The sequence below is a fragment of the Herpailurus yagouaroundi genome, unplaced genomic scaffold (genome assembly GCF_014898765.1).
Source record: "Herpailurus yagouaroundi ecotype Mexico unplaced genomic scaffold, PumYag 29, whole genome shotgun sequence".
NCBI classification, from domain to species: domain Eukaryota; kingdom Metazoa; phylum Chordata; class Mammalia; order Carnivora; family Felidae; genus Herpailurus; species Herpailurus yagouaroundi.
In genome coordinates, this window is record NW_024412377.1 from 115,076,147 (window position 1) to 115,089,271 (window position 13,125).

The 13,125-nt window shown below is 37.6% G+C and overlaps 1 protein-coding gene and 1 long non-coding RNA gene across 4 annotated transcripts in view; one reads left to right on the plus strand and one right to left on the minus strand.

The window, feature by feature from the left end:
- The window catches only part of LOC121015706 (uncharacterized), a 76,316-nt gene extending 68,445 nt beyond the window's left edge, over positions 1-7,871 (plus strand). Inside the window, exon 6 of the long non-coding RNA XR_005783945.1 lies at positions 5,682-7,871. This is a non-coding gene — a long non-coding RNA (uncharacterized LOC121015706). The remainder of the gene's footprint in view (positions 1-5,681) is intronic.
- Positions 1-13,125, minus strand: part of MAP3K1 (mitogen-activated protein kinase kinase kinase 1) — a 78,248-nt gene that overhangs the window by 39,353 nt on the left and 25,770 nt on the right. The window lies entirely within an intron of this gene.

The following is a 13,125-nucleotide window of genomic DNA, read 5'->3' on the forward strand; positions in this document are numbered from 1 at the left end:
CAAAAAGCCAAGGAGGTTAAGTAACATCTCCAAGGTGATAAAGTCTATATGTGAAGAATACAGGATTTAAAGCCACATATGAATGATTCCACAGTCTCTTATATATCCTATAGGGCAAAAAGAAAATGATTACAAGTGCTTAAAATTTGTTGACCAAGATATGAGGCCAAAATATCTGTAACAGCTCTATTTTCCCATGAGATAATTTCTAGAGAGATGTGGGCTGCTACTGAGCAGGAAAGATCAAAATCAATGGCCAGTCCAACCTTTCTTTTTTTTTTTTTCCATCTTCCAGCATTTATAACATATCTAATTTTACATAAGAAATAATATATAAAAATGGCTCATGTTATGAAAATTAGTCCCCAAAAGATTTTACTCAAGTTATGTTCAGTAATATATGAATGACGGCACAAGTCCTACTGATTCACAACAATAGGCAATTGCTTTTTTTTTTTTCTATACAGAGTAAACCTTTGTCACAACAAAGGTCTACTGATTTATTATTTTTTTTTTTTTTGGTTTATTTATTTATTTTGAGAGAGAGAGGGAGCAGGAGAGAGGCAGGGAGAGGGGGAGAGAGAGAATCCTAAATAGGCTCTGCATGGTCAATGCAGAGGCCAACATGGGGCTCGAACTCACGAACCACAAGATCATGACCTGAGCCAAAATCAAGAGTTGGATGCTTGGGGCACTTGGGTGGCTCAGTCAGTTAAGTGTCTGACTTCGGCTCCAGTCATGACCTCATGATTCGTGAGTTCGAGCTCCATGTCGGGCTCTGTGCTCACAGCTCAGAGCCTGGGGCCTGCTTCGGATTCTGTGTCTCCATCTCTCTCTGACCCTTCCCTACTCAGTTGCATGCACTCGCTCACTCTCTCTCTCAAAAATAAGTAAACATTAAAAAAAAAAGAGTTGGATGCTTAACCAACTGAGCCACCCAGGCACCAACCCCCCCTACTGATTTGTTAATGTGGGTATGGCCATGATATAACCAGTTTTATATTATGTAGACTTTCTATCAGAAGTCTTTGTGGGGGAGGGGGGCCCCACCTGGGTGGCTCAGTTAAGCATCTGACTCTGATTTCAGCTCAGGTCATGATCTCACTGTTCGTGGGTTCAAGTCCCACAACAGGTTCTGTGCTGATAGCATGAAGCCTGCTTGGGATTCTCTCCTTCTCTCTCTGCCCCTCCCCTGCTTGTGCTCTTTCTCTCAAAATAAATAAATAAATATTAAAAAAAGAAAGTCTTTATGGGGGGAGACAGCTATTTGTAGTATTGTAGAAATCTTATTTAATCCTTTGAGTGATACAGGCACAGAATCTCACTTTCAAAAAGCCCGTATTCTGGTCAATAACATCAAGAGTTAAATAATATGGAGGCCAAAGATCAAAGACAGTAATACAACTTATTGTCAACAATGATTATAAGCAGTTTAATACCACCTTAGTGATTCTGATGGATTCATATTTATAAATTATTCCAAAAATGCTAAAAATATATGCTAAATATGTGCTAAAAATAAACTAAAAATCAGTTTATCTGACCTCATGGATTAGTTTCAACCAAACTGTCACTCCATTTGAATTTTAAGATTAAATTTAATTAAGCAAAATTGATGAGATTTGGAAAAGTTGAAAGTGGTATAGACACATGAAGAGTATGTATGAAATTAACCAAAATTAAACCAATAGAATATATTAATGGGTAATCATACTGCAGTCATTTGTTCAGTAGCTAACTTAGGCCAACCTAGACAAGAAAAGTGCAAGTGCTTTGATGGCAGGGCCTTTCTCTGGCACCTCCTATAGCTACGAACAGAGCGCTCAGAGCAACGTATGTCATGGGCTCCATAAACAATTGCTGATTTAGAGTCAGAGTAGCTAGTTATCACTTCTAATAAACAAATACCTAGGAAATAACACTGTGCAGATATTGTATCCAGCAGATACACACAGCCTATTTAACTCATAACTTCTAGCATAAATTTGTGCCTCTGGGACATAAAAACAATTTCAAAGAGAACAAGAATATTCAAAAGCTTTTTTAAAAAACTTATTTACTGTTTAATTTCCATCCAAGTTAGTTAGCATATTTTGCAACAACGATTTCAGGAGTAGATTCCTTAATGCCCCTTACCCATTTAGATCATCCCCCCTCCCACAACCCTTCCAGTAACCCTCTGTTTGTTCTCTATATTTAAGAGTATTTTATGTTTTGTCCCCCTCCCTGTTTTTATATTATTTTTGCTTCCCTTCCCTTATGTTCATCTGTTTTGTATCTTAAATTCCTCATGAGTGAAGTCATATGATATTTGTCTTTTTTTTTTTAATTTTTTTTAAACGTTTATTTATTTTTGAGACAGAGACAGAGCATGAATGGGGGAGGGGCAGAGAGAGAGGGAGACACAGAATCAGAAGCAGGCTCCAGGCTCTGAGCCATCAACCCAGAGGCTGATGCGGGGCTCGAACTCACGGACCACGAGATCGTGACCTGAGCTGAAGTCGGACGCTTAACCGACTGAGCCACCCAGGCGCCCCAATATTTGTCTTTCTTTAACTAATTTCACTTAGCTTAATGCCCTCCAGTTCCATCCATATAGTTGCAAATGGCAAGATTTCATTCTTTTTGATTGCCAAGTAATACTCCATTGTGTGTGTGTGTGTGTGTGTGTGTGTGTGTGTGTGTGTGTGTGTGTATACCACATCTTCTTTATCCATTCATCCATCCATGGACATTTGGGCTCTTTCCATACTTTGGCTACTGTCAATAGCGCTGCTATAAACCTTGGGGTGCATGTGTCCCTTCGAAACAGCACACCTGTATCCCTTGGATAAATACCTAGTAGTGTGATTGCTGGGTTGTAGGGTAGCTCTATTTTTAATTTTTTGAGGAACGTCCATACTGTTTTCCAGAGCGACTGCATCAGTTTTCATTACTACCAGCAGGCAAAAGAGATCCTCTTTCTCTACATCCTCACCAATAATGTTAGAGAGGTGTGAGGTAGTATCTCATTGTGGTTTTGATCAAAAGGTTTTCTGACTTCTAAATCAGTAATTTTTAAAATACTGAATGAACAATCATTGTGCAAATATAACAATGGAGTTTACAAAAGGCAGAGAGCCACTAGACAGTATCAAAGCATTCTTCAAGGTAGCAACTCCATATGGAATTTTTTTGGCAGTCAATTACCCATGACCGAGTCTATGGAGTAAACTGTATGCCTGAAGGTCTCCTTTTAGAGAATTCAAGTGAATCAAAAAGAAAAGCGTACTGTGGGGCATCTGACTGTCTCAGTCAGTGGAGCATGGGACTCTTGATCTTGAGGCTATAAGTTTGAACCCCATGTTGGGAGTACAGATTTACTTAAAATAAAATCTTAGGGGTGCCTGGATGGCTCAGTCAGTTGAGCACCTGATTCCTGATTTTGGCTCAGGTCATGATCTCATGGTTGTGAGATCAAATCTCACACAGAGCTCTGTGCTGGGTGTGGAGCCTGCTTAAGATTCTCTCTCAAAAACAAATAAATAAAATTTAAAAAGTGTATTTTAGCTACATTGTTCTGTACCATATGTTCTTAGATATGTAGTAAAAATATATAAATATATTTAAAGCAAGACTACAGAATAATGAATAAACACTAACGGATTGATAAGTGAATTACTGGTAGTTGTAACTGTTATAAATTCAAACACCATTAAAATGTTTTTAAATGTAAATAACATATTGATAACTACCAACTAGGACAATATTATGATGAATGGAGAATACATTATTCTTTTAATTTTTATTTATTTTGAGAAAGGTACAGAGAGCAAGTGGGGGTAGGGGTAGAGAGAGGAGACAGAATCCCAAGCAGGCTCCATGCTGTCAGTGCAGAGCCCGATGCAGGACTTGAATTCACAAACTGTGAAATCATAACCTGAGCTGAGACCAAGAGTTGGACGCTCAAACGACTGAGCCACCCAGGTGCCCCAAGTGAAGAAAGAAAAGATTCTAGATTGTTTTATGAGCTGCATTTTTATTTAACTCTACTCAACACTATTTTATGATTAAAAGGCACCTTTCTTGGTCACATATTCATACCAATATTCAAATATGAGTCTGATAAAACTACTTTGCAGGAAAAGTAAATATTGTATAATTAACACATGAGGCTAATGGATGGACTTCAGGAGCTTCCAAAGTTACTGACACAATGAACGTAAAACACCAAGGCTAGTCTTTCAGGTAGACACACTTATACATGAGTAAATATCAAACTAAAGGGGCTGTTTTTCCTGTGCCTACATAAATCAAGAAAAAGATACAATGAAAAATGAATGTTCAAAAATACCTCTTAGTCCCAGGAATAATATAAAGCAGCAATGCAAAAACTTGATTAGTAAGTTTCCTTGGTACATCCCTCTCTCTCAGCTGACACATTCCATTAAGAACTACTATGTTTAAGTTAATTAATTTACCACAAACAGATCAGTCTAAATGCATTACTGGTAACATCACACAGTAATGGAACTATGATATGCTATCCAAATCTGGGGTAAAAAAAATCACTCTGCCTTCTAAATGTGCTAATAGATGAATTTGAAAATCAATAAATGTGTATCAAACGAGAATAATTATATATACTTTATCAAGCCAGAGGACATATAACAGTCATATGTAATGACAAGTATGTGACAGACCAGTCAAGAAAATGTCTACAACAGAAGTTAAAACTTGCCAGGAGGCAATAAGAATTTATTTATTTTTGTTGTTTATTTTTAGAGAGAGAAAGAATACAAGCAGAGGAGGTACAGAAAGAGAGGAGAGAGGGAATCCCAACCCGGCTCTGTGCTATCAGCGCAAAGCCCGATGCAGGGCTTGATTTCACTAACTGTGAGATCATGACCTGCAGCTGAGATGAAGAATTGGACACAAACGACTGAGCCACGCAGGGTCAGAATTTAAAGAAAATTAAAGGAAGTAAGATGAATCAAGGTAGTAATCAAGTTAGGTTAGTAAGGAAATAAAAATCCTAGAAGAAGATTAGCGATTTGAAATCGAAAACGTTTTTAAAAAGGCACTCAGAGAAAAACAAGACGGTGAAGGCAGACATCTTTTCAAGGTCACACCCCTCATGTATGTGCATAAAAGAAAACAAATCAGACTAAAGTGAACCAACAATGATTCAAGTTCAGTGAAATTCACGGACTTGTCACAAATTATGAACTAAAATTAAATGGCAATATTTATGGTAGATGAGTGAAAACTATAAAAACTGTCGGAATTGAATAGAAATGAGTCTTGTGATTTAAAAAAAAATTTTTACTGTTTATTTATTTTTTGAGAGAGACAGAAAGGGAGGGAGGGAGAGAAAGTCTGACATAGGGCTCAAACTCACAAACTGTGAGATATAACCTGAGCCAAAACAGTTAGATGCTTAACCGACTGAGCCACCCAGGCACCCTCAGTTTCATGATTTTGTAAGATTGATCAACTCACAAAATACATGAAAATCCTTGTGACAGAAAAACAATGCTATTCTGCTAACAATGACAGACAAATGGACTGAAAAGTTGCTGCCAAGGGAATGTTTATTACTTAAACTAAGTATTTTTCAAAAATACTTGTTTTACTCATCACAGTAATGACCTTTGTAACAATATTTCTAACTACTACTATTCTTCCACCCATCTTTCCAGAGAGAAGATTCACACTATTCTTTTCTTCACACCCACGAACTTGGGAGATCTACCAGGCCTAATGTAAACTAGTTTCTGAGAACCACTGTTTACAGAGGGAGTTTAAGACCAATATGGTCCCATTTCTCATTTCTTCCGCTCCAAAAAAAACCCACGGAAGCTTCAAAAACTTTTAATCCTGAGGCTTGTATTCTTTTGATAGTCACTGCTAAAAATTCCAGTTTATCCCCCACTTTGTTGTGTCCTTGATACCTGATGAAGAACCTTTAGAAACCTTTGAGAAAAATGGGACATATGAGCATCCTCTTCCTGAACTGTTGATCACAGATTAGTAAGCAAGGAAAAGGATACTAATACTTTATAGTATCGGGTAAATGTCTATTTCCTTTTAAGAATTCCCCTTTGTGCTACACGACAAATCTAGGGTTGTGTCTAAATGACAACCAACGGATAAGTATAGGGGGCTTTTACAATACGTTACAGAAGTAGACTGGAACTCCCTATACCACTACTGGGGACAGCTTCCCACAAAGCACTGTCTCCTGTCCTCAGTCTAAGAGCACTAGTACATAGTCCATGGCACAAAGCAGGTATTGGGGGGTGGGGGGAGGGATGGCTGTTCCTTAACCATTTTGCTTTTCATCAAAAAGATCCCAAATCAGTGTTATATGGAGGCTCTGGTGTATGCTTTTCTTTGGAACTTTCTCCAATGGGTGTGTTAACGACATTTTTACTAAGTCAATTATTTTTCAAAAAGCATGGCAGTTCAGTTTGAGTATTCTTTTAAGAGATCAAATGAGTATGGCTAGTAATTGGAAGACTGGACTGTTACTGTATATATTCCTCTCTTTTAAGAAAAGTTGGTTTAGTTAAAAATGTAACAATTTGAGTGAATACCATCTATGTTGATAAAAAACCCTTGGGCTATTTTCACTGTTCCCAGATTAATGGAGGAGAGTATGATATAGCACCAAATTAGAGCACAAAGCCCTCTTACATCCTTTGCTAGGAGAATGATTTCTTTCAAATGCCGCAGAACAGCTGATACTATTTCTATAGTACTACTTCCTTCTAGCTGGTGGAAAGGCATGTTAACTGGGATGCTCAAAATGAGGAAAAATGACTTCCTAATAAATGTTGCTTTTCTTCTTTATGCTTTTAATGCTAGAAACCCACTCTGTTCAATGAATGTTGGCATGTCTACTACATGTAAGCTCTGGTCTAAGCATCAGATACACAAAGTGGGATAAAGAAACAAAAGATAAATAAGACAGGACCTCTATCCCTCCAGGTGCTTAGTCTAGCACTTCTCTATGGTAAAGAAAATATGAGGCCATCTCTGCAACAATAGAAGTATTTTAACATACCATAAATAGTTGCAAGGATGGAGTGGATCTCCATCCCTTAAATTTATCTAGGGGAATCCTGGAAAGATCCACAGAGAAGGTAACACCTGAATAATTTTAAAGGAAAGAGAAGGACTGGCATGGAGTTGATTAAGGCTGAAAGATTTTCTAGACAAAAGATCTAACTTTGGTGAAAATAATGTTCTATAAAATACTAAACAGTTTATAACCCTACTGTTAGGAAATATTAGATAAAATGAAATTAAATGAGTTTATTTAAAGACCTATGTGCATCTTAATTTTCTAAGAGGGGTGAAAAAAGAAGATACACAGCATTCCTCACATTGGCAGAGAAGCCCCTTTTAGCAGAACACCTTTGGTAGAGTAGTGGTTCTTGGTATATATTGTGAGAAATCTGTACTGAATCATCTATATAGTCCCTTTTGGCTCAAATAAGTCAATATATCTAAGAAGAAAAATCTAGAGAAGAAACTAAAACTAGCTGTCTTACTATCTTAATGTAAGACTTCTCAAGCTATCATAAAATTCAGCATGTCTTTAGAGCAACTAAGGCTCTAAGATTTCAAAATATGGGGAAAAAGATTATTTGACAGCCAGCTAGAGAGATGGGTAAAATCACCTGATGTGAACCCATCCTAAGAGAAGTGGGTGTCAGACATGCAAACTTGGACTAATCTAACGACTAGCAGAGGCCAGAGTTTGTCACTAAGATTTGCCCCTGTCTACTCACTCTCTGCCAAGGACTTAGGTCTTGGGTAAACGTAAGACACCAGACAAAGGGGGAAAAAAAAACAAAAAACAAAAACAAAACCTGGACAAGCCATTTTCTCTAATCTCTATATGCCTAAGGAAAGCCCCAGAATATGAAATAAAAAAGGCTCCTGGGGCACAGTCTTCACTTTACTGCAAACACCCAAAGCTCTGGCCCAGTGGTAGCACTCTCATGTTTTTGGCACTGATGGCCACATTCCTGGTTTTTATCTTGACGAAGTCCCTGTTGTTCGTTTTTGCTTTTGTTTCCCTTGCCTCTAGAGACACGTCTAGTAAGAAGTTGCTATGACTGAGGTCAAAGAGGTTGCTGCCTGTGTTCTCCTCTAGAATTTTTGATGTTTTCCTGTCTTACATTTAGGTCTTTTACCCGTTTTGCGTTTGTGTATGGTGTAAGAAAGTGATCCAGGTTCATTCTTCTGCATGTCACTATCCAGTTTTCCCAGCACCATTTGCTGAAGAGATTGTCTTTTTCCACTGGATGCTCTTTCCTGCTTTGTCAAAGATTAGTTGGCCATACATCTGTGAGCCCATTCCTGGGTTCTCTATTCTGTTCCATTGACCTATGTGTCTGTTTTTGTGTCAGTACCATACAGTGTTGATGATTACAGCTTGGTAATACAGCTTGAAGTCTGGAATTGTGATGCCTCCAGCTTCGGTTTGCTTTTTCAGGACTGCTTTGGCTATTTGGGGTCTTTTCTGGTTCCATACAAATTTTAGAATTGTTTGTTCTAGCTCTGTGAAGAATGTTCTAGTTCTGTGTTTTGATAGGGATTGCATCAAATGTGTAGATTTGGGTAGTATTGACATTTTAACAGTATTTGTTCTTCCAACCCACGGGCATGGAATGTTTTTCCATTTCTTTGTGTTTGTTCAATTTATTTCAAAAGCTTTCTATAACTTTCAGTGTACGAATCTCTTACCTCTTTGGTTAGGTTTATTCCTAGGTATTTTATGGTTTTGGGTGCAATTATAAATGTGATAGATTCCTTTATTTCTCTTTCTGCTGCTTCATTATTGGTGTACAGAAATGCAACCAATTTCTGTACATTGATTTTATATCCTGCAACTTGCTGAATTCATGTATCATTTCTAGCAGTTTTTGGTGGAGTATTTCGGGTTTTCCATGTAGAATATCATGTCATCTGCGAAGAGTGAAAATCTGACTTTTTCCAGGCTGATTTAGATGTCTTTTATTTCTTTGTGTTGTCTGATTGCTGAGGCTAGAGCTTCCAACACTATGCTGAACAACAGTGGTGAGTGGACATCCCTGTTGTGTTCCTGATCTCAGGGAGAAAGCTCTCTGTTTTTCCCCACTGAGGATGATATTAGCTATAGGTCTTTCATAAATGGTCTTTATGATCTTGAGGTATGTTCCTTCTATCCCTGCTTGAGGGTTTTTATCAAGAAATGATGCTGTATTTGTCAAATGTTTTTTCTGCATCTATTAAGAGGATTGTCTGTTTATATATATATACACACACACACACACACACACACACACACACACACACACATATATACATACATACAGAGAGAGCACATGCATGTGAGTGGGGGAGGGGCAGAGAGCGAGGGAGAGAGAGAATCCCAAGCAGGCTCCATGCTCAGCATGGAGCCCAATAAGGGGCTCGATTTGTGCGAGACCATGACCTGAGCCGAAACCAAGAGTCATATGCTTAACTGACTGAGCCACCCAGGCACCCCTGATTCGTTTATTAATGCCACTATATAAATGCTTTAGTCCTACGAGGGAGATATAATATAAACAAAAATATAAAGCTCAACATGACCCATAAACTCCCTTATTTGTTAAATCTGGAGAGTACCTTCTAATAGTTTACTTGTGTAAAATATTCTTTGCTACTCCTATAATCCTGTGGCTCCCAGTATTTTAAAATCTGAGAAGCCTTTCTTACCATCAGCAAGTTACACATGTGAATCCATAGACCCTATGAAAACTCAGGCTAGGAAATACTAAACTTACAGACTCTGTACACTTGATAGTCATTACATAAAAGCAATTTAAACCTCATTACAAAAAGAGGTGAGTATTATATTTAAGAGTCTATCAAAGCTCTCTCGGAAATGTCAAACACCTATTAGGAAGAACATTCAAGAAAGGAGAGACCACAAAACATGGACTTTCAGTTGTTTTACATTAAAAACTCTTCTAGTTTTTTTTTTTTTAATTAAACACAAATTTCTCTTTCTTAAAAGAACAGCCATTTTTGCATATTTAAGTGCTACAAGTCAAAAAGATGTAAAGTAGTACCTACCCTGAAATGAGAAATGAAGCATGGCTGGTTTCTGGTCAAGTCTTGGCTGCAATGGTGACAATGGTCCAGTTTGAATTCTGACTCCCCTGGTCCAGAGCTCTCTGCAGACATACAGCCTGCTTTTATCCTAATCTGGTGTCATCATTTCAGAAATGCTTAATATGGAGGCATTTGGGTGGCTCAGTCAGTTGAGTGTCCATTTGGCTCAGGTCATGATCTCGTGGTTGATGAGTTTGAGCCCCACATCAGGCTCACTACTGTCAGCCTGTTACCACAGAGCCTGCTTCAGATGCTCTGCCCCTTCTCTCTCTGCCCCTCCCCAACTTGTGCTCTCCTCCAAAATAAACGTTTAAAAAAAAAAAAAAGAAATGCTTAATCTGTGTCACAGAAGTGATGGTTTGCTTTTTTGTAAATGAAGAAAAGCTGAGATGTTAATATTTAATGTGTCATTTTGAGTGCTAACCTGAAAACACAATTACTGTAAAATCTTTTTGATTCTGTATTATTAAATATTATGCTTTTTATATTTAGAATGCTTATCATTCATTCAGCCAATTATTACTGCTTATTTAAGTAATAAAAGTAGATATCACTGCAACTTTTTTTTAAAGATCTGCTGTCTTAGATACAATTCATTCCTCAAACTGAAAAAGTGACTAACCTTTGGTTAATTACATCTGGTATTTAGGACACAAACTTGACATATTTGAATAAAAAACATAAACATTTTATATGGAATAAATTCTAATACCTTACACAATGTATATATGATTTTTTAGTTCCAGATTTTAATACAAAATGTCATTCCTCTGTGAGCTGTACAATTACTCTGTCTATATCAGCAAGTATAAATCAATCCAGTGTACTGTCTAGCTCTTCTGGTAAGAAAAAAAAAATTCTCTACTTATATAGTCCAATAAACAAGTGGAAAAAGCTGCAAATGACTGACGCCTAACAATAAATTAAGCCAAAACACCACAAATGTGTCAATAAACTACAAGTAATGGCCATGTAAAATTCTCAAATAAAATATTTTAATTCTATTACTGCTGTGTTTGCTAGTGTTCACGTTCTCAACCTGTCACTGATAACATCTTGTTAATAACTATAAAAGTACCTTATGGATTATTGTGAAATAGGTATTTAGATTTCCAACTTGACTTCAGGAATCTCCTCAAATGACCTACAGCCAAGTTGTGATCAAACTACTTCTGTACTAACATTCTAGGTGACTGAGGTCTCCCCCAGTAGATGTTGACCAATTTCGTATGTTCCTTATTCCCCTTCAGTTATTCCTTGGCATAATTTCTTCCCAGACATTTGCTCACCTATTCCTACTCAATGAGTGTCCACATACCCATCTTGAAACAAAACAAAAACTTTGGGCCAGTGAGTACATTACAATCATGGGAAGGTTTTGAAACTTGCAAAGTGCTGAATCGTGTTTAGGTTAAGGTTTTATTTTCCGCAACTGGTTTTGATGGCACAAACCTCCTCTAAGAATACTAGGCACACCTTATTTAATCCACTGGAAGATGAGATCAGGAGTGAACCTAACTTCTTTGTTCTTTGGCTGGCATAAGCTATCTATATACAGTTGAAAAAACTAAGAATTCAAAGTGAAACAGAACATTCTAGAATGGAATGAGAAGAAAAAAAACTTCATTCAGCAGGTGGCACTCTTTCCTTAAAAATGTAACCTAAGTGATTATTACTATCAAAGATGTCATTTGCCCCACTAATCACTTTAAAGAGAAGGTACATTAATTCTGATATCCGGTCCCAAATATAGTCTGAATCATTACTGTCTGTCTACCTAAATAACGTCTTCCTTATTTCAACAGAATTCTGGAGGTTTTCCTGAATATGCCAATTCCTTTTCACTGTAGCAAAAGGTACAATTTAGTAGAATCCAATAATTGCATTAATTTTAAAATGGCAGGTTTTGACTTATGACAGCCTAGTACATTCTTCAAAAGACAGTCATTTTAACCATCTCTAATTTTAATTAACTCAGTTATAAAAGAATGATCTGAATGAAAATGGTGCAAAAGATTATACATATATAAATTGTATTATTGTGTTATTCCTGTTTTATTATTTTTTTATTATTTATTTATTTTTAAAAAATGTTTATTTATCTTTGAGAGACAGAGAGAGACAGAGCGTGAGTGGGGGAGGGACAGAGAGAGAGGGAGACACAGAATCCGAAACAGGCTCCAGGCGCCGAGCCGTCAGCCCAGAGCCCGATGTGGGGCTCGAACCCACGGACTGTGAGATCATGACCTGAGTCGAAGCCTGACGCTCAACCGACTGAGCCACCCAGGTGCCCCATGTTATTCCTGTTTTAAATCATGGCAGGCACCAACTCTTTTTCCTAAGCATGTATATGAATATTCTTTTTACCTGGAATAACTTTGACTTAATTCATTACCATTCTGGCTGATATCCAACCTCGAAACTTTTAGGTTGAAAAATGGAAACAAAGCTGACAATAAAATGTGAGTTTATCTAGTACACAGAAGAAGGAAAAAATAAAAATAAAATTTGTCTAGTTTTCCTTGGCGTATCTCTTGGTCTCAATGCCCTGTAGTTGTCACCTTACCACTCAAGTTCTAGGGTCATCTCTACCTTAGAGAAACTGTCCCAGAGGCTGGCTTTCAGTCTGAGTTTGGAGGGATAGATTCTTCCATCCCCTCTCAGCAAATTGCACTATTAAAATGGACACTTATCTGTCTCCAACACTTGACTGTGCAATCCTTGAGGGCAGAAAGTGTGTGTGGGGGGGGGGGGGTGTCTCAACATTATGTCCCCCACCCTAGCAAAAAGCTTGGCATATGGGAGATACTTAATAAATACACGCTGAATAAAGGAAAAGACTGATCTTTCCCCTTGTGCTATATTTTACTTGAGGGTAAGACCAGGTCTTACTCATTTTCCATTCTAACATTATGGACCTTCAAATGCTTGGTACCTATACACGGCAGGCTGGGAGGAAGGAATGCCTTTCCAATATGAGCCTCCAGACCA